The 22,701-nt window shown below is 39.8% G+C and overlaps 1 protein-coding gene and 1 pseudogene across 2 annotated transcripts in view; one reads left to right on the top strand and one right to left on the bottom strand.

Moving 5' to 3' along the window:
* Positions 1-22,701, top strand: part of TMCC3 (transmembrane and coiled-coil domain family 3) — a 369,795-nt gene that overhangs the window by 50,858 nt on the left and 296,236 nt on the right. Inside the window, exon 1 of one of the 2 annotated variants that reach the window (XM_035257311.3) lies at positions 202-321. The exons of the other annotated variant lie outside the window; for it this stretch is intronic. The gene's annotated coding sequence lies outside the window, so the exon portion shown is untranslated. Of the gene's footprint in view, positions 1-201; positions 322-22,701 lie in introns of those variants that run through there. 2 annotated transcript variants of the gene reach the window in all.
* The window catches only part of LOC100397299 (keratin, type I cytoskeletal 19 pseudogene), a 38,121-nt pseudogene that overhangs the window by 11,004 nt on the left and 4,416 nt on the right, over positions 1-22,701 (bottom strand).

Raw genomic sequence — 22,701 nt, 5'->3', positions numbered from 1 at the left:
ATTGTGGCTTTGCAAGAGGAGAGTGTAATATGGTTCCCTGGCCACAACACCTGTGTGGCTGAGCATCGTGGGACCAGCAGCCTGCAGGATGCAGTTTGGAAATTGCTGGACTGAAGGACAGTGATCTGAGGGACAGGAAAGTACCCTCAGTGGGAGAGTGTGAAGGGAGCAGTTTTAGAAATACTTCTGCTTTTGTTTCTCAGTGCTTATTTTTAAGCTAAGGAGTAGTCATTTGAAGCCCTCATAAGCTCATGGGCTCTTTTCAGATAAAAGTACCCCAGACCTTGCAGGACTAGGAACATCATCTGGCCTGAAAAGAAGGTAAAACTGCTGTCTGGTTTTCTTTTTAAAGAAACTTGTTAGTGAAGCTGGCAATTCACTTCTTTCTGGTATACATTTAGGACCTGTTAAATATGTATTCTACCTCAAGGGGAAGTCATATTCTAAAAAGTAAATAATTCATAGGCAATTCTTGTACATTGAGAATCCATTAATGACTTTTAGAAGGCAGATTTTGTCAAGGGGACAGGTTATATGTTCAGCTTGCTTCTATTAATACTTTTCTGGGCAGATTAGCTAAATGAAGTAATATTTAACTTGGTCTAATAGCGTGTTAGCCAGAACAGTGCCTGATAACAACAACAATAATACTAGCTAATATTTCTTAAGTGGTCACTATGTGCCATAAATATTATATATGTGTTTACTAATTTAATCCTCACAAAAATGCAATGAGGTAGCTGTTATTTTTACTCCCATTTTATAAATGAGAAAATACGGTAAGCATAATAGTGAGGGCTAGAACCAGTGATTGGTTTTATATTCCTAAGAGTAAGCAACAAGGGAAAGCAGATTTTATAGTAAGTTCTTTTTTTTAAAATTTTTTTGACACATAGTCTCGCTCTGTTACCCAGCCTGGAGTGCAGTGGTGCGATCTCAGCTTATGGCCCACCTCCCTGGGTTCAAGCAATTCTTGTGCCTCAGCCTTTTAAGTAGCTGAGGTTATAGGCTCCAGCCACTACACCCAGCTAATCTTTGCATTTTTAGTAGAGATGGGGTTTCACTATATTAGCCAGGCTAGTCTTGAACTCCTGGCCTGAAGTGATCCACCCGCCTTGGCCTCCCAAAGTGTTGCGGTTACAAGTGTGAGCCACTGCACCCAGCCTACAGTACAGTTCTTTGAGATTGAGCTTAGTTTTGTAAAATCCCAGGTAGTATGTAATACATAATTGATTTTGCATTAATTTGTTCTCCTTTAGATATCTGTCATGGGGTTTTTAACTTCTAATTTGGAATTTTTAGACATCAGTAGATGCTATAAAAATTGAATTTACTTATGCATTTATTCAACAGCCTTTTTGGAGCCACTTTGTGAGTTTGATTTTAGGGATGCAAAGATGACTGACCCCGTAGTTCCCTGTCCTCATAGAGATGTCGTCAAATGGCAAAGAGGTATAATTCTTCAAGCAGTTGTCGTTTCTTATGCTATGATAGGAAAAGTGGTTTCACGCATCTTGTTTTAAAAAGTCAAGAGAAAAAGTCTGTAGGCTGCCTGCTCTGGGTCTGGAAGCCAGGAATGTGTCACACCTCTCCAATGACTTTTGAGTTGTTCCCCAGCCCTGACTGAATTTCACCCAGAGCCCTCAGCTGCAGCTGGTAGCATAATGTTGCTCCTGAATGTGGATTTCTTAAGACCTGTGAAAGGGCTTGTTAGGGAGAGAGATCATGTGCTGTAAAAGGAGCACACAGGCCCCTTTGACAATCTCCTTCAATGCCCTCTTCACAGGGTCAGGTGTCTGTCTGTCCTGCAAATGAAGAGAGGAAAGCAGAGGGCAGGAGAGTTCCCTGGTGAGGGGAAGGAAAAGGCTGGGGGTGTGCTTGGCTGTGATGGAACTCATTTGACACTGAGGACTGGCTTATTCTTTTTTGTTTGTTTGTTTTTTGAGACAGAGTCTCACTCTGTCGCCCAAGCTGCTGTGCAGGGACACAATCTTGGCTCACTGCAATCTTTGCCTTTTGGGTTCAAGTGATTCTTATGCCTCAGCCTCCCGAGTAGTTGGGATTACTGGTGTGTGCTACCTCACCTAGCTAATTTTTGTATTTTTAGTAGAGACAGCGTTTCACCATGTTGGCCAGGCTGGTCTCAAACTTCTGACCTCAAGTGATCAGCCTGCCTCAGCCTCTCAAAGTGCTGTAATTAGGCATAAGCCACCATGCCCAGCCAGCACTAGGTTATTCTTGATGTATGTGAGCACTGGGCCAGGGCCCCGAGGGCTGTGCTTACTCATGTTAGCCCTGGTTATGAAGCCCATGCTTCCTTAGTTGAATCAGCTTTAAAGGAAAACAAGGGGAGGGAGGAGACAGGAGCCAGTGTCTCTGGGAAATTCCACACCAACACTCATTTTAAGTCAGTAGGCAGGGTTCTGAGCTCTTAGAGAAGTTGACTCTAGCAACCAACCTAGGGCCTTACTGTAACCTGGAAGTGCCATGCCCCTGAAATCCAAGTTGCTGTTTGGTGTGCTGTAATGATTAAATATTCATTTGTCTGATGGATTGTGTGATTTCACAGCTAGTGATACTCTCTAGATGAAGTAATTGGCTGAAAGCAACGTTGGGAGGTTTTTGTGTTTGAAAAATGTTTATTGAATGTTTTATATGTGCCAGATGTTATTCTAAGTACTTTTCATCTCCTTAAGTCAGATTTCACCATAGCCCTGTGAAGCCTGCACTACTGTCTCCTGGATTTTTATCTGTTTTGTATATTCCCATATCCCAGTGCTTGGCACAAAAAAGGTACTCAGAATTTGTTGGACAAATGAATAAATCTCATATGGCTAGACATTTTGGCTTTCCGGGTAACATCATGGGAGTTGGGCCTGTGGTATATCCTATGTCAACAGCAAGGACAGAAAGACACAGATGCTCCAATTTGGTTTAGAAGAAAGCTTTCAGAGCTAACTACATAATTACTTTGATGGAAGACTTCCTTTTTAAAGTGCTAAAATATTTCAGACTTTATACTTGGCCTAGATGTTAAGTAAAAATTGTCTACATCTGACAGGATGGGGTCAATTGATTAGATTCTGAAATTTAGCAAATAGTTTTTAATTTTATATATTGCTACAGCCATAGACTTTGGTAGAACCTCATTTGTGCCACTCAGGTTATCTTTAGATGATTGTATGATTATAGTAAAAGCCAGTATTAGGTTTTACCCATATACCAGGAGCCATTTTCAATGTTTTACATGCATTAACATTTTAATAACTAGTGAAGTAGATACAATTATTATTTCACTTTTACAAATAAAATAAATAAGTATTGAGAGGTGGCCCAACATCACACAGCTAGTAAGTGATAGAAGCAAGTTCAAACCTGGTTAGGCTAGCCCAGAGTCTGTTTCTTAACTATTATACTCTAGTGCCTTTGATATACAAAGTAGTTGGAGAAATCTTATACAGAAAAGAGCCTATCTCTTTGAGGGAAAAGAAAGAAAAATCTTTTCTGCCATTCTTCTCTTCTCATACTGTTCCTGCTGTCTGACATGCTCCCCTCTGTATTCTGGCTCTTTTAAAAAAATCTAGTCACTAAAAAAATTTTCAACTCAACCAAGATAAAGCTGGTATGATTTGAGGTGATTCCAATTTTTTGCCTTGTTTTTCTGTTTTTTCCATCATGACACCATATTTCTTGTACACTTTATGTTAAAATTAGCATTTCAAATTGAAAGAAAACTTAGCACAACCTAGTTTGATTAATATTGCCTTCATTTCAGTAGTATACACTCTTCTCATATAGATCTCCATCTTTCCTCCTTTATGTCATTGTTGCCACGGATTATATTCTTATATAGTTTATGCCCAGTAACATAGATTTATTGTTTTATGCATTTTCCTTTTAAATCATTTTGGAAAAAAAGGGTAGTTACAAAGCAACAGTACCATAATATTGGCTTTTATATTTATCTATTTAGTTAACTTTGCCAATTTATTTCTTCTTATGGCTTTGAGTTATTGTCTAGTGTTCTTTCATTTTAGCCCAAAGGACTCCCTTTATCATTTCTTGTATGGCAGGTCTACTGGTAATGATTTCCTTTACCTTTTATTTATATAGAAATGTCGTAATTTCTCCTTTATTCTTGAATGATAGTTGTGTGGGATATAGACTTGCTAGATATAAATTGTCAGATGTAAAATTCTTGGTTTGCAGTTTTTTTCTTTGAGGTCTTTGAATGTCATCCCACTGTCTTCTGGCCTCCATTGTTTCTCACAATAAATCAGCTGTTAATATTATTGAGTTTACACTGGGCATGAACAATCACTTGCCTCTTACTGCTTTCAAAATTTTCTCATTGCTTTGGGTTTTGATACTTTAATTATATGCATTTCTATATGGATCTCTTTGAGTTTATCCTGCTTGGAGTTCATCTAGCTTTTTGCATGTGTATATTTATATCTTTAATCAGATTTGGGATTTTTTGGCATTTATTTCCTCGAGTATCTTACTGCTTCTTTCTTTCCTTCTCCTTCTGAGTCACCATAATGCATATGTTGGTCTGCCTGATGGTGTCTCACTGGTCCCTTAGACTCTGTTTACTTTTTTTCATATCTTTTCTTTCTGTTCGTCAAATTGGATAATTTCAGTTGTCCTATCTTCAAGGTTGCTAATCCTGTTTTCTGCTTTTTCACATCTCCTCTTGAACCTTTCTAGTAAGTTTTTCATGGTAGTTATCGTACTTTAAAGTTCTAGAATTTCTGTGGCTTTAAAATTATTTCTGTCTCTTTACTGATATTCTTATTTTGTTTATACATTGTTTTCCTGACTTCCTTTTAGTTCTTTGTCTATGGTTTCCTTTAGCTCATTGGCTATATTTAATGGAACTGATTTAACACCCTCAATAGTGATTCCATTGTCTGGGTTCACTTGTTAATATTTCTGACAAATTTCTTTTCTTCCTGTGAATGACTATATTTTTCCATTTCTTTGTATGTTTTGTAAATTTTTATTGAAAATTAGAAAGTTTGAGTACTATAATATTATAATTCTACAAATGTCATTTTCCCACTTCTCAGGGATTGCTGACTTTTTTCCATTAAGGGCTAGTGCTGTTAATTTGTGACTTTTCCAAACTCTTTTTGCAAATATGTGTTTCTTATTTTGTGTGGTCACTGAAGTTTCTGTTCTGTTATCTCTGTGGTCAGCCAGTGACCTGAAAAACATTTCCTTAAATTTCTGGTTCCAAAAGGGGAAAAGTGGGTGGGAGTTATTTCTTAAAAGTTTCCAGTGGATGCTGCCAGGGGAAGTTGCTGTCACCAAGAGGGCCAAACCAAAGTGGGTGTCTGCATCAAACCCTCAGGCACTGCTAGACCAACAAAAATGCACAACACCAATTTTTGGAGGGAAAAAGTCCCCACTACCTACTCTGGTGTCAGCCAGCCACTCCTAGAACATGAGCTGCTATCCTCAAAGCTGTGGTGGGAATGGTAGCTAGTTCACTTATGTTGCTGTCTTAGAAAAGAACAGCAGTCCCTCCTTTCACCAAGCCCTCCCCTGGTTATTTTAAGTGGCTAGTTAGGTTCTACAGTTCCTAAATAGTTGGTTCCAGTTACTCCTTCCAGCTCACTGGTTGCTTTAGTAGAAGGATAGCTCCTAGAGCTTCCTGCTCTGTTAGTTTGCATGACATCACTCCTGAAAGCCTAATTTCTATTTTTTATTTTTTCTCCAGCTTTACTGAAGTGAAATTGACAAATAAATATTGTGTATATTAAAGGTATACAACTTGATGTTTTGAGGTATACACACACATGCACACATTGTAAAACAGTTACCATAAACTAGCTAATTAACATATTAATCACCTCACATCATTCCATTTTTTCATATGCATGTGGTAAGAAATGCTTAAGATCTATCTACTCTCTTAACAAATTTCAAGTATAAACCATTGTTATAAACTACCATCACTATGTTGTTATTAGGTCTCTAGAACTTATTCATCTTATAACTGAAAGTTTATATCCTTGACCAATGTCTCCCCATTTCCCCCCACTGTCTAGCCACTGGCAACCATTATTCTATTTTCTGTTACTGAGTTCAGCTTTCTTAGATTCTACATGTAGTTGAGATCACACAATATTTGTCTATCTGTGTCTGGTGTATTTCACTTAGCAGAATGTCCTCCAAGTTCATCCATGTTGTCACTTATGACAAAATTTCATTTTCTTTTTTAAAGCTGAATAATTTTCCACAGTGTATATATAGCACATTTTCTCTATCCATATACCTGTTGCTAGACACTTAGGTTGTTTCCATATCTTAACTATTGTCAGTGATGCTGTGCTGAACGTGGAATCCAGGTACTTTTTTGAGAACATGATTTTATTTTCTTCGGATATATACCCAGAAGGAGGATTTCTGGATCATATGGTAATTCTATTTTAATTTTTTTCAGGAAACTCCATAGTGTTTTCCATAATGGTTGTACCAATTTATATTCCATTATCAATGCATAAGAGTTGTTTTTTTTCCTCCTTGCCATATACTTGTTAACTTTTGACTTTTGGATCATAGTCATCCTAACAGATGTGAGATTATCTTATTGTTTTGATTTGCATTTTCCTGATGATTAATGATATTGAGTACCTTTTCATATACTTGTTGGCCATTTGTATGTCATCTTTGGAAAAATACCAGAGTTTTTTGCCCAGGCTTTTTTTTCTTGGAGACAGGGTCTTGCTCTGTTGCCCAGACTGGAGGGCAGTGGCATGATCATAACTCACTGCAGCCTTGACTTCTGGGGCTCAAGCAATCTTCTTGCCACCTGAGCAGCTGGGACTGTAGGTGCATATCATCATTCCTGGATAATTTTTAATTTTTTTCTAGAGAGAAGGTCTTACTGTATTGCCCAGGCTGATCTCAAACTCCTGAGCTCAAGGGATCCTATTGCCTCAGCCTCTCAAAGTGCTAGGATTATAGGCATGAGCTAGTGTGCTTAGCCCCTTTGCCCATCTTTAAGTTGTGATATTATTATTATTTTTTGCTGTTGAGCTGTATGAGTTCCTTATGTATTTTAGATTTGAGCTGTATGAGTTCCTTATGTATTTTAGATATCATCATGGTTTTCAAATATTTTATCCCATTCCTTTGGTTGCCTTTTCATTTTGTTGATTGTTTTTGCTGTGCAGAAACTTTTCAGTTTGGTACAGTCCCCCTTGTTTGTTTTTGCTTTTGTTGCCTGTGCTTTTGGTATCACATAAAAAAAAATCACTACCAAGACAAATGTAATGGAGCTTCAAGTTTTCCAGTTTTAAGTCTTAGGTTTAAGTATTTCATCCATTTTGAATTGATTTTTGTGTATGGCATAAGATAAAGTTTTGATTTCACTTTTTTGACACATGGATATGCAGTTTTCTCAATACCGCTTATTGAAGAGACTATTATTTCCTCATTGTGTGTTCTTGGCACCTTTTCCATATGGTCATTATTTGACTGTACATGTGTGGGTTTATTTCTGGCCTCTCTATTCTGCTCCATTGGTCTGTTTGTCTGTTTTTATGCCAGTACTATACTGGTTCATGACTATAGCTTTGTAGTATAATTTGGAATCAGTGGCTGTGATGCCACCAGCTTCATTCATCTTGCTCAAGACTGTGTTAGCTATTTGGGGTCTTTTATGGCTCCAAACAAATTTGGAGGTTGTGTTTTCTATTTCTGTGAAAAATGCCACTGTAATTTTGATAGGGATTGCATTGAATCTGTATATCGCTCTGGGAATATGGAAATTTTGACAATATTGATTCTTCTGATCCATGAACACAGGATATCTTTCTGTTTGTATCATCTTCAATTTCTTTTATCAATGTTTTATAATTTTCACCACACAGATCTCAACGTCTTGTTTGTAAAGGGATAAAACTTTTTTTCTTTTTATAGTAGAAAGGGGCACTCACAGGGAGAAGCACCAGCCAGAAGTTACCTTCCTTCCATATCTATTAGGTACCTCTTGGGGTCTCTGCCCTCAAAGAGTTCCTTGGAAGAGGAAAGAGGCAGGTAAATTGGAAAGCTTGCAGTTCCACAGAGATACTAGAAGTACAGTAGCAAGAACAAAATGTTGAGGGGACAGAGGAGGGAGGGCTTCGGGGCTATTGTAAAAACTTCAGGAATAAGGGAAAACTCTGTTTCCCCAGGCATGGCAAAGTCTTTGTCAGCTGTCAAGGTCCGGGTGCTGGACGCCCCCACTCAAGCTTCCCTTTATGGCACTGCTCCTTACTGTCTCTGCTTCCTTGCCTCCAGTTCACACCTCAGTCCTACCCCAGTTAGACCCTCAACCTCACTCTCACTGAAACAGCTCTTGCTGCTTCCATATCCACTCCTCAGAAGCCCATCCCGATCACCATACTCAAAACAGGCACACTTCTCTGTCCTCTTACACTGCTCGACTTTTATTCATAGTTGTGGCAGTCCTTGGTGTTATGTCTATGAATGGCCAAGTGATTTTCATTTAACTTATGTATGTATTTATTCAACTGACATTGATTGAGCACCACCATGAAGCACTGCCCTCAGCTCTGGAGACAAGTGGACAAGACAGTCCTTGCTTTCATGGGGTTTCTGTTCTTGCGTAGAGGGGCAGACCAAAGGCAAATAATTAACAAGCGAGACCATTCTGATAGTGGTAAGTGCCGGAGAAAGTCAAGTAGGGCAATGAGGTAGAGTGATTGGAGGCTGGGAAAGAGCTTCTTTCTACTGGGTGGTCAGGGAAGGCCTTTCTGTGGTGGTAGTACTTGGACTGAGACTTGAACAGTGAGAAAAAGCTAGCTGTTATGGATTGAACTATGTCCCCTAAAAATTAATATGTTAAAGCTCTAGCCCTAGTACCTTAGAATGTGACCCGATTTAGGATTAGGGTCCTTGCACATATAATTAGTTATGATGATGTCATACTGGAATAGAGTGGGTCTCTAATCCAGTATGACTGGTGTCCTCAGAAAAAGGAGAAATTTGGATACGGATAACACATGATGAGGAGAATGGCATGTGAAGGTAAAGGTAGAGATCTGCAAGCCAAGATATCTATGAGAAGCTAGGAGAGGGCTGGGTGCGGTGGCTCTTGCCTGTAATCCCAGCACTTTGGGAGACCGAGGTGGGCAGATCACCTGAGGTTGGGAGTTCAAGACCAGCCTGACCAACGTGGAGAAACCCCTTGGCTACTAAAAATACAAAAATACATGGTGGCACATGCCTGTAATCCCAGCTACTTGGGAGGCTGAGGCAGGAGAATTGTTTGAACTGGGGAGCCGGGGGTTATGGTGAGCTGAGATTGAGCCATTGCATTCCAGCCTGGGCAACAAGAGCGAGACTCTGTCTCAAAAAAAAAAAAAGCTAGGAAAGAAGAATGGGACATGTTCGCTCTTACAGCCCTCAGAAGGAGTCAACCTTGCCAACACCTTGATTTTGGATTTCTAGCCTTAATAACTGTGAAACAGTAAATTTCTGATGCTTAAGGCACCTGATTTGTAGTACGTTGTTATAACAGCCCTAGCAAACTGATACACCAGCCTTGGAAAGTTTTGGGTCTGGGAGAATAGTGTTTCCAGCAAGGAAACAAAGTGCAAAGGCTCTGAGGCAGGAACTCTCTTAAGCTCACTGTGATTATTTGTTTCCATGTGTGTCCTCTTATCTTGACTGTGAGCTCCTCCAAAATGAGGACAGTGTCTTATTTCTCATGATTCCCCTGTGTCTAGCATGGTGCTGGACGAGGATGGGTGCTCAGAAGGTGCATGTTGAGTCTGGGACATATGTTCCTTTAGCTATAAACCTACTCTATTGTCCAGGATGCAGCTTGTTTTCTCCAGCTTATCCTGGAGGTATTAAATAGCTAGTTAAATGTATTCCTTGGGATTCTTCTGCTGTAAGCAAGAGAAACTATCTTAAATAACAAGGTAGAAAGTAGTTGACTCAGGTAAATGGAACTAAGAAAGGAGGAGGTAGAACAGACCTCAGGGAGACCTGGATCCAGGGGCTTATACAGCTTACCCCTTCCTTCTTTCTGTCTGTCCATCTCTCATATTGGCCCCTGTTCACGAAAGAGCCCATGCTGTAAGCACTTCCTTGTACCTCCACGCAGTGGGACAAAAGGGTCCTGGCCATTTTGGGATCATAGCCTTACAGCTCTCAGTCCAAGGGAAGATAAGAACAGTTTCTTACCAGCTTCAGTAGAAAAAAAATATCAGAAAATGGACCCTGCCTGGTCATATTGGGTCATCTATGTCCCCTCTCTCACCCCCAAGTTGTGGCTTACGTAGGGTAAGGGGAAGATTCAAGGCTTCTGGGGTCACACAGGGTCAGGGAAAGGAGCAATTTCATGAAGAATAACAGCACACACCTCCCTCTCTGAAATCAGGGAATATACATGAGGGCGCATGTCCCGTGGTGGTTATGAGCTTGCCTGGTTCATCCTGACCTTGTCACTCGGCAGCTGCTGGACCTTGGACTTGTTACACTCTGTGCCCGGTAACAGGGAAAATAATGGTACCCACTGAGAGGATGTTGTGAGGACAAAATGGGCTAATACACATAAAGCCCTTGGAATGGTGCCGGGCACTCTTATCTATGCTGCCTACGTAGGTGTTATTTATTATTTTTGTCACTGTTTTAAAAGAATGCATTGGTATAAGCAAGGAACCTATGTCTTCTGATTTATTTTTCATTGTACCCCTTTTCTAGGTAGTATTTTTCTTTTCTCTTTTCTTCATGGCCTTTACCTCCTTCTATGTTATTTCAGATGTGAACATTTGGTTCATTTACTTAGCAACCAGTTCTACTTTTTTTTTTTTTTTTGAGATAGAGTCTCACTCTGTCACCAGGCTAGAGTGCAGTAGTTTTGTTGTATTTTAGTAGAGATAGAGTTTCACCATGTTGGCCAGGATGGTCTCAGTCTCCTGACCTCGTGATCCACCTGCCTCAGCAGTGGATCCCAAAGTGCTGGGATTATAGACGTGAGCCACCGTGCCCGGTCCAGCCATTTCTTAACCCTCAGTAATTTTGTCTTTAAAACCCACATTCACATGTATTATTAGGACATTTAAGGTGATTTGATTTGTTTGTGTTTACTGAAAATGAGTACATTTTCATTAGGTATGAACTAAAGAAGGAAATACAGTCATTCACCACATAATGACAGCTTGGTCAATGTTGGTCAATAACAGATGGTCCTCCCATAAGATGATGGAACTGAAAATTCCTATCGTCTAGTGATGTCATAACCATCATAATGTAGTGCAATGCATTACCTGTTCTATGTTTAAACGTGTTTAGATGCACACATACTTCCCATTGTGTTACAGCTGCCTACAGCATTCAGTACAGAAACATGCTGCACAGGTTTGTAGCCTAGGAGCAATAGGCTACACCATGTAGCCTAGGTATGCAGTAGACTTTACCATCTAGGTTGGTGTAAGTGCACTTTAGGATGTTCAGACAGTGACGAAATAGCCTAATGGCAAATTTCTTAGAATGTAGCCCTGCCATTAAGCCCCATTGTTAAGCAACACATGACTGTATTTCATTGCACCTGCAGGAGTTGTGTTTGAGATCTATAAGACCTTTGAATATTGAGAGCCAAAGCAGTCAGATAAGGTCTGAAGATTAATAATAGTTGATGTGTACTGAATACTTCCGGTGTGCCAAGCACTGTGCTAAGGGTTTTATGTGGATGATCTTATTGATCCTTACAGAAATGCTGCTAGATGGTGAACCTGTGAGTAAATCAAGGGTCAGGAACGTTGGCAGAGTTCTCCTAGATGGGATCTGTGAGTTAGGCCAGTCTCTTTGATGGTAATGTCTGAACTTTGACTACTAACTTGGTGACCATCATTTGCCATGAGAGGGTCATGGTAGGTGAAATACAAGATTTCAAATTTGAAAAAAAAAAAATCAGACATACAACTAGCTATGAATAAACAAAATAACATTATTGGGTATTGATACATAAAGACAGTTTCAAGATTACCATAGAAATCCTGGCACAGTTGGTTCCCAATTTTATACCAAAAATATTTATGTCTCTCTCTCATATATTATATATGTTAAAAATTAATCTATATATGAAAACAACACATCTCTCAATGGAAACCCTACAAGCTAGAAGAGAGTGGGGGCCAATATTCAATATACTTAATCAACAGAACTTTCAGCCCAGAATTTCATATCCTGCCAATTTAAGCTTTACATTTGAAGGAAAAATAAAATCTTTTAGGAACAAGCAAGTACTCAGAGATTTTATTACCACCAGGCCTGCTTTACAAGAACTTCTAAAAGAAGCATTATACACAGAAAGGAACAACCAGTATGACCCTTTCTAAAAATACACCAAAAAGTAAAGAGCATTAACATAAAGAAGAATTTTTATCAACGAAAGGACAAAATAGCCAGTTAATATCAAATGGCAGCAACCCTAAATTTAAATCGACCAAATCTCCCAATCAAAAGATACAGACAAAATCTAATGGTATATCCAAAGATATAAATAGACTCAAAATAAAGGGTTGGAAAAAAAACGTACCAACCAAATGGAGAGTAAAAATAAATAAATAAAAAGCAGGAGTTGCCATTTTCACATTTGACAAAATAGATTTCAAAGCTACAAGGATACAAGGGTAAAAGGATTAATGTAATAATAAGAGATCTTAACACCCAGATACATAAGACCCATAATGAGATTTAGATTCAACGAGACAGAAAATTGATAATGATATCCGGGACTGGAACTAAGATCCAGAACAAATAAACTCAATAGAGCTCTCCATTTTAAACACACAAAATATACATTATCCACAAAATCTAACGATATATCTAAAGATATACAAAGACTCAAAACAAGGGGATGGAAAAAAACTCACCAACCAAATGGAGAGCAAAAATAAATAAATAAAAAGCAGGAGTTGCAATTCTCACACTTAATAAAATAGATTTCAAAGCTACAAGGATGCAAGGGTAAAAGGATTAATGTAACAATAAGAGATCTTAACACCCAGATACATAAGACACATAATGAGATTTAGATTCAATGAGACAACAAATTGATAACGATATCCAGGACTTGAACTCAGAGCCAGAACAAATAAACACAATAGAGGTCTCCATTTTAAACACATAAAATATGCATTAACCACTTTAAACACTCAAAATATTGATCGGCCATTATTGAAACCCATTTTAGGAATGAAGTAATATTCCTTTTTCCCTCTTTTTCTTTTTTTCCCCTTCTTTAAAAAAAAAAAAAAAAGAAAACAACACACTGATCCTAATTTATTTTTTAAAAGTTATTCTGATGATATCATCATATTTTATCTTTGTTCTTTGGGACTGTGAAGTTTAAATGGGGCATCACAATTATACTTCTTGCATCCAAAAATGACCCCAGTTGTTAGACAAGAGGAAAAGAAACTAGTGTCTGAGACAGATATTTCGTCATTTTCCCATTCATGGAGAAACAGCTACTGTGCATGCTCTGGTGTACCCAGGCTATGCATGGATGCTTGCAGATTACATATTTTCCACCAAAGACTGCCTGCTGTGTTCCAGCAGGTCTAAGTATTGGAGATACATCAGTAAACAAGACAGACAAACTCCTCTTACTGGAGCGTGCATTCTAGTTGGGGAATATAGGCAATAAAGAAGTACATGAATCTAGTATAAAATATATCAAGTGATGAAATTTTTTGGAGAAAAAGCAAGGGAGAGGGAAGGAAGGTGCTTTGAGGGATGAGTTACAATTTAAAATGGAATGATCAGGGAAGGCCTCACTGAAAAGGTGATGTTTGAATGGAGAAAGGTAGAGAGGGAGCCTTGTGGGTACCTGGTGAAGTCTCCAAGTCATGGGAATAGTGCATAAGCTGGAGCTGGCTGGGGTGGCTGCAGAAAAGTCGGGACTGGGAAGAGTACTGTGAAGGGCTCAGGGCCCATTTGTGGAAATGACTCTGAGGGCGGAGTTGGGGAGATAGAGGAGAGGGGCATGAGATGCCCATTAGCCATCTGAGCAGAGGTATTGAGTAGATAACTGGATGTAAAAGTCTGGTTCTGGGGTAGAGATTACACATTTGGGAGCCATCAGTGTGTGGATTGCATTTAAATCCGTGAAATTGGATGAGAGCACCAAGAGAGTTACTGTAGGTGAGAAAGTCTGGAACTACATTCTTGAGCACTCGAAGAGTTGGGAAGATGAGGACAAAGTTGTGAAGGCAACTTGGAAGGAGCATCTAGGAAGGAAGAGGAAAATACAGTAGAGAGGAGTGTCTTGCAAGTCAATTAAAGAGATTTCAAGATGAGAGTGTGTTAATTCTGTGGGTTTCTGCTGATCAGTCCATTGAAATGATCACAAATTAACCACTGGATTTAGCAGTGGCCACTGGAGGCGTTCGTGCAATTTCTTTGGGAACCGACTACTGATTAATGTCATCCGTCAGGGTTTTTCTCTGCAAAGTGGACATTATGGGCTTAATTGTACACCTTGCGGGGCTAACATTCAATTTTTTCCTGCTTTACTATCCCAGCAAAATGTTTCTGCATACCTTCATAGATGCAGGTGTTTTTTTTGTTGTTATTTTTGTTGTTTTGAAATGGGGTCTCACTCTGTCACCCAGGCTGGAGCATAGTGGCACGATCTTGCCTCACTGCAACTGCCGCCTCCTGGGTTCAAGCGTTTCTCCTGCCTCAACCTCCCAAGTAGCTGGGACTACAGGTGCACACCACCACACCTGGCTAATTTTTGTATTTTGAGTAGAGACGGGGTTTCACCATGTTGGCCAGGCTGGTCTTGAACTCGTGACCTCAAGTGATCCACTCTCCTCAGCCTCCCAAAGTGTTGAAATTACAAGTGTGAGCCACCATGCCCGGCTTCATAGATGCAGTTTTTAAGCTGAGAGAAATTGTAATCCAGCTGCCTCATCTCACAGCTGTGGAGAACAAGGCTTGCACAGGTTGAGACAAGCAGGTTTGTTCATGGTAGAATCAGGACAGCAATTCTGAGATTCAGACCTATTGTTTTGTCAGCCACACCTGGCCTGTGTGCTGAAAGTCACAGAAGATCGATTATGGGGTAGAGAGAGAGAATGGCTCCTTCCTTGTTCCTCTAATTCTTCCTGTTTTGTTTTTTTTTTTTGTCTGATAAACTCATTGAGCATAGATGGAACACAGAGCTCCAGAATGCTTGGAGTTCTTAAAAACATGATTTGAATCCCAGTTCTTCCACTCACTGGTTGTGTGACTTTGTGCTGGCCAATTCATCTCAATGAACGTCAGTTTCTTCATCGGCAAAATGGGGATAATATGGCACCCCATAGAATTGTGAGAATTAAACTGCCACTTGCCTGTAAAGTGCTCTCACTAGCTGTATGACTTTGTGCTGGCCAATTCATTTCAAGGAACCTTAGTTTCTTCATCTGCAAAATGGGGATAATGGCAACCCACAAAATTATGGGAATTAAACTGCTGCTTGCCTATAGAATGCTCCCCACAGTGCCAATACATGGGAGTGTTCCATACATGGGGGCTCTTGTGATTATTAGGATATTGGGACTGTAGTTTCCAGGATATTGCCCTTGTTAAAACTGTCTTTTAAAAGATTTTTAATTGATGTCATCGCCTGGGTTTTATTTATGAAACAGATTGAGTAGAGTCACAACCACAAATCTGTGACGATATACCCTAAAGAAGTTGCCAGATGTCTTTTTCTTTTTCTCCTGGTTGCTGCTACTAGGGGAAAAACTGCGACAAAACAACAACAACAACACCACCACCACCACACTGCACACTCAGGGAAAATACATAATTTGTTCCCCTTTGTCAGCACTGAGAAAACAAAACTATCAGTTTCCAATTCCCCAGCTTGCTGTCACTCACGCCAGGAGATAACAGCGGGAGGGAGCAGCTGCATGTGTCACGTATATCTAAGAACTTGATACCTGGAGGTAAGTGTTCACAGACTCCACAATGCTTGAGGGTTGCTCTGACTATCTAGAACATCTTTGTGGTTACTATTAGGAATAATACAGATTGTTTCCAATGAATCTGCACCAACTCTTTCCAAAATATACTTGGAAAATTAATTGGTAGTGCCAATTAAGTGGTAATGTGTGGTTATAGACTTTCCTTTCTCAAATCAGAGTGCAGTTAAAAAAATTATTGATCATACTAAACCTCTAGTAACAGCGGTAAAACATTTCTTAATTCCAGTCCCTTTTTTGGGGGGTCGGTAAACTGTTTCCCTGACTCTGTGCGTGCCTATGTGGAGAGCAGAGCTTGAGAAAGGAGAGTGTGAGGAACATAAAGAAGTGTGAGTTATAGAATATCTTCCAGAATTGTTGCAAGGGTATTTCTCTAAGCACATACAGGAACTTGAATGTACTCCAAAGTATTTTAGCATTTAATATTAGGGCAGGACCTGATGCATGAATAGAAAAGATAAATGTGTTTAGATGGTAATTAGTGGCATCATTTCTTTACATTCATGCAATTAACAATGGAATTTCAATTATATGCCAGACATTGCACTAGACATGGGCCAATAAATAATAATTATTGCTAACCTCTTTTCATTAGGTTTCATATGATGTAAACATTAACATGAAAATGGTAAAGAACTGTTAGGCTGGGTGAGGTGGCTCACGTCTGTAATCCAGCACTTTGGGAGGCTGGAGTGGATGGATCATGAGGTCAGGAGTTCAAGACCAGCCAACATGGTGAAACTCCATCTCTACTAAAAAGCAAAAATTAGCTAGGCATGGTGGCACATGCCTGTAATCCCAGGTACCCAGGAGACTGAGGCAGGAGAATTGCTTGAACTGCAGTTCTCCTGAGGTGAAGGTTGCAATGAGCCAAGATCTCGTGCCACTGCACTCCAGCCTGGGCTACAGAGTGAGACTCCATCTCAAAAAGGAAAATAAATAAGTAAATAAATAAAAGAACTCTGTGTTACACAGTGCAGTGAGAAATGAGTTTCTTTTCCATCCCAGACCAGTCATTTTTCTTGACTGCCCCTCCTGAGAATTTCACTGTGTATCCACTTATGTATGTATACATCATTATAATCTATTCTTGTTGTTTTTTAATACAAATGAGATACTTTAAAGAGGGTTCCACCTCTTTTTTTTCATTCAGCATTTGTTCTTGTTAATATGTTCACACCCACTGATATACTCCATTGGTTTTATTCTAGTCACATGGCATTGCATTGTATGGATGTACTGTAATTTAATTTTCCAGACTTCTAGATTGTTGTAAAATGGGTACATTACCTTCTGCACTACAGGATTCTCTTGTAATGAGAATTACACAAAATAGCATCTATGACTACCACCGTGTGCTACCACCGTGGTGCTGGCACGTGGTTGATTTACAATAAATATTGGTAGAAGAGATGAATTGGTCTTGTTTATTCATTTATTTTACATATTGTTTTCTTTATGGATAATGAAAGATAAAATTTATTACTAAGAATGATCACATATTCCAAATTAAGGAAGTCTGTGCTAATGAGGTTTGTGTCCTATCAGCTGCATCTCTAGCATAGTAACACACTCAGTTTGCATAGTGACATACTCCATTAGTGTTCTTGATGACAACAACATAAATCTATTTTAGAAAGCTGTTTCCATCAGCATCCAGGAGGAAATGAAACTATAGACTGGCAAACTCTTGACACATTGCATTCTGTCGGGCAGGCATTTTAATTTGAATGAATGACAGAGGCCTTAAACTCAGTTCAGACTCTGGAAGCATGTAAACATTAGTCAGAATTGTTCCCAGAGGCCTTGAAGCCTTCAGAGAATCTGATTCTGAAGACCCAAGAAATGCTTTTTGGATGGAAGAATATTCCACTCCCTGTGAAAGGGCTTCTCTGTGTTTCACTTCAGGCATGTCTGGGTTCATTAGACAAATGGTCTTCTTCAAGTTCATCTGTGATACGGGTGTTTTAGAAAGTGGCTCAGTTATTACTTATGTGCCATTCAGTTGTCTCTGGTGCTTGGAGGCCTGTGGTGGGTAAGATTCCCCAGAGAGGACACTGAGGCATATATGATGCAGACTCTGCCCTGAGGAAGCTAGCATGTTGTTTGGGGAGACATGACCCTACCCCCAGAGAGCAAGCAGTATAGTGTTTGCTGGAGATAAGGAGCAGGGGCTCTGGCATCAGACTGCCTGGCTCCCCTCTTTTGCTGTGTGACTTGTCAAGGCAGTTAACATCTTGCATCTCTGTTTCCTCATCTGTAGAATGGGAATAATACAACTACTTACCTCATTGTGGTGAGAACTGAATGCCTTAATACGAGGAAAGTGCTTGAACAGTGCCTGACACACAATGAGTACTCAGCGATTGTTAGCTGTTGTTACCATTACATATAACACTGCAAAATAAAAATGGATGACTGTAACTACTATTTTGTAGTGAGATATTGAACTTGCAAATGAAAGTCTTTATGCTAAGCGTTTTGCATTTGATATCTCATCCAATCCTTAGGATAATCTGTGAAGTAAGATATTTTAAAGATGAGAAAATTGAAGTTCAGAGAGGTTAAGTATCTTGCCCCAAATCATACAGCCATTAAGTAATTTGAATTCATATCTAACTCATGCTCTTTCCTCTAAACAATAGTTCTGGGGAAATAAAGGAAAGGAAGTAACCTTCATTTTGTGGATGAACAACAAGGCTTAGAGCACTTAAGCTCCTTGCCCGAGATCCCACCCACGGAAACTCAGGTTTTCTCAGACACATCCCAGTGTTTCTAGACATCCATGGGGCTGGCACACAAAGGACAGAATGGAACGTCTTGCTCCTGAGGAGGCGGGCAGGACCAGTGCGCCCCAATAGGCCAACTGGGCCCAAATATAAAGGGAAACCTTACTGCGAAGCCTTCCAATATGAAATGAGATACGCAGTGTATTTCTAATACAAAGAAATTTGGAATAGATTGTCCAGAGTTGGTTATGGTGTTTTCATTAGGTTGTCTGGGTCCCAGTTTCTTCCAGCTTTCTTCTTGGCCTTTTGGGTGCTGCCCTTGTTTTTATAGTTTAAAAGGTCTCAGCCATCAATCACATCTCTGTGCCAGGAAGTGGGGAGAAGAATGGCCCATCTCTTTTCTTAGAACTTTCCGGTAGACCCGCCCAACAGGTCTACTTACATCTCATTGGCTTCCTAGTTGTAGAGGTTGGCTGAGAAATGTTATGTTTTAATGGACAGTACTGTGCCCAGCAAAAAATCGGGTTCCATTACCAAGAAAGGAGAAGAGAATGAGAATGTGTAGAGAATGAGCAGATTTCTACCACATTAATTTATGTAACCCCCTTAGGTAAGAAACTGAAATTCAAAGAAGACTTGTAACTTGTCCAAAGTCTCCCAGCTGACAAAGGTAGAGCAGGGATGGAGATGCAGGGCTCTGTCTCTTGGCTTCTGTTTGTTGTATTTCTACCCCAAATCCACACCAAGGTCCAGATTAGGGTTCTGGTTTTAGGATTCTGAAGGTTTTGATAAAACATGAAGCAGTTGTATCAAATTAACAAGAGCTGCTGATGCCTTTGGGGGAAACTGACTGTTGTGATTTATTTTTTGCTTATTAGTCTTATGTCCTCCAGTGTTTTTCTAATTTACTTTTCTTTTATCCTGCCATTTCATGAATTCAATATTATATATCTTTCTAGTCTCTAGTACTTATCGATCCTTTTGTGTGCCTACTGAAGATTGCCCCTGGGCATTCAAATGCTGGTAAAGAATAATTACTATGCCAGCTAGTGAAATAAAAATGACAATACATGAACCTTCCCCTAGGACACGGGAAATTGAGTCAAAAGTGTAGATTTGCTTCATTATTCCAGGAAGAAATACCACTTATTAGACTACTTCCTGTTGAGATCTATTGTTTTTCTGGGTTCTTTTTGACTTTAATATGCTTATTCATGGGGGGAAAGTTATAGTGAAAAAATAAAGCCATTTACTCAACAGTTCTGAGCCAAATAGATATGACCCCTGCCTTCACGTAGTTTACCAAATAGCAGGAGATACAGTTACGATTGAATATTTAAAAAATGCTATGATGGAACAATTAGAGTTGCTGTAAGCACACACCAGAGACACCCACCCAGTATCTGGTGGTAAGGTAAGACCTCCTAAGGAAGTGACATTGCATGCTGAGCTCTCAAGGTGATCAGGAATTAGCCCCAAGATTTTTCCGGGCATAAGAAGCAGGGTGCATAAAGACTGAGGAATGAGGGGATGTTGGTACATGCCTCTGATTGCCTCGAATGCACCAGCATCCCTCTCATTCCTCAGTGAGGCTCATTCACACTGAGCCTACTCAAGCGACTTTAGACAGTAGGTGGGGACTAGTCAGTTGTAGCTAGTCACACAAAATCTGACGAGCCACCCAAAGGCTCCTTCCTGCATTGGGATCCCATTAAAGGCTTAAAACTAGGAAATGACACCTGAGATATGGGGGCAGAAGGTGATGGAGAGTGTTTCAGCATGTGCAAATGTCCCGAAGTGGAAAGGCTGAGCATGAATGTGGAACCTAAAAGTTGGCCACCTTCACTGGAGTACACCAGGCAAGGGAGTGGCATCCAGTGGAGGCTGGAGATGAAATCTCCACCTTGAGTCTTATAGTCTGTTAATGATTTTTTCCTTTATCCTAGGAAAACCATCACTTTAGCTTCTGGGTAGTGAATAGATTGGGGGTGCAGCTAGCAAGAGTAGAAGAGAGCAACCAGTTAGGAAGACATTGTAGTTGTACAGGGAAGAGAGGTGATTATGACTTAGACTGAGATGGTCAAATGGAAATAGAGAAAACCGGAGCAATTTATGTAAATTTTGAAGAGCTTGCTGAAGGACAAGGGTTAGGGATTAACTTGCTTATTCCCAGGCTGGTGTTTGCTTATGAATAAGGAGATCCTGACTCATCGGGCTGTCTGCAGAGGAGGCTGTGATCTGGGAGGCTGGCAGAGCACAGTCTCAGGATGGAGCCATGTGGTTGCCCAAATGCTAGCAAGGAAATTCACTGGATGCCTCCAGGGGAGCTGCTTACTGTGGGACAGGAAGGGAAACTGGAGTTTATATTATGATCATGCAGCTTGGATGCTTCTTGAGCTACACTCTTCACCCTCCCCTTGTTTTCTCCTTAACTTTCATTCATTGTCAGGGTTCTGACCTCTGGAGCCTGGTAGAGCAAGTGTAATCCCTCTTCCACATGACAGGTGTTCCAAGGCAGCTGTTGTTAACAAGTCTTCCTCAAAGTACACATCCCTGCTCCTTCAGCCATTCCTCATGGGGTTTATCTTTGAAGCACTTTGCCAACCTGTCAGTCACTTTCTTTCAGACACATTTTGTTGTATAGTGTCCTTCCTAAATGTGATGGATTGCAGCCGGCTGTCACCTTGACAACAGAGACAAAGGTCTTAGGGGAAGAGGACAGAAATTCTTTAACATTTACATCTCTCATTATTAAAGGTAATATATACTCATAGAAGAATATTGAAAAATTCAGAAAAGTGTAAGAAAGAAAATTTAAATTCCTATAATACTACCACCCAGAGATAATTAGCTGAAATTTTGGTTTAGTTTCTTCATATGTTTTTTATATGTATTTATTATTTTAAGAATTGGTATAGACAGATCTCTTTTGTATTCAACTTTTCATGTCACTGAAAGTGCTCATCATCATTATTTTTTTAACCATTTCCTGATATAATGAATGTTTCTAGTTTTTAACTTTTATAAATAACATACAATGGTACATAAGTAACATAAGTAACAGCATTGCAGCACATAAATCTTTTTGCTTGTCTTATCTCCTTAGGGTAGATTCCTAAATGGAATTACTGGGTACAGACATTTTCTGGGCTCTTAGTATATATGGCCAGATTGTTCTCCAGAAGGCATTTACCCATTCCACTTCCTACCCCAAAACACAGATAGGCAAACTTGTTCGTTTCAATATGCCTTCTCCCAGTGCAGAAGGATATAAGTGTAGATACGTCCCAAATACAAGGAGGGGAGGTGTGGATGGAATACCACTAATTCAAATAGCTGACATTTTTGGGTGCTTATTTGTGTGCCAAGTGCTTGCTAAGCATGTTTCATATTTATATCAAGTAAATCTCACATCAACACTATACATCATCTGCCATTACAGATAAAAGGCTGGGCGCGGTGGCTCACACCTGAAATCCCAGCACTTTGGGAGGCTGAGGCAGGTGGATTGCCTGACCTCAGGAGTTCAAGACCAGCCTGGGACCAACATGGCGAAACCCTGCCTCTACTAAAACTATAAAAATTAGCTGGGCATGGTGGTGCACAACTGTAATTCCAGCTACTTGGTAGGCTGAGGCACGAGAATTGCTTGAACCCAGGAGGCAGAAGTTGCCATGAGCCAAGATTGTGCCTCTGCACTCCAGCCTGGGTGACAGAGGGATAATTCATCTCAAAAAAAAAAAAAAAAAAAAAAAAAGAAAGAAAATAGACACAGATAGCTGAGTGATTTGCCAAAGGTCACACAGATAGTTTGACAGTAAAGATAAATTTTTGGGTATAAACAACATAATATTGACTAAAAGAGGCTTTCATTCTGGATTTATTTTAAGGTAAACTTTAAGTGTAACATACATACAGAAAAGTGTGCACATCTTTAAGCATATTTCTTTATGAATTAACACAGTTGT

This window comes from Callithrix jacchus, chromosome 9, assembly GCF_049354715.1.
Source record: "Callithrix jacchus isolate 240 chromosome 9, calJac240_pri, whole genome shotgun sequence".
Classification (NCBI taxonomy): Eukaryota; Metazoa; Chordata; class Mammalia; order Primates; family Cebidae; genus Callithrix; species Callithrix jacchus.
The sequence above is the reverse complement of the archived record's forward strand: the minus strand, read 5'-3'. Positions and strand labels throughout refer to the sequence as shown.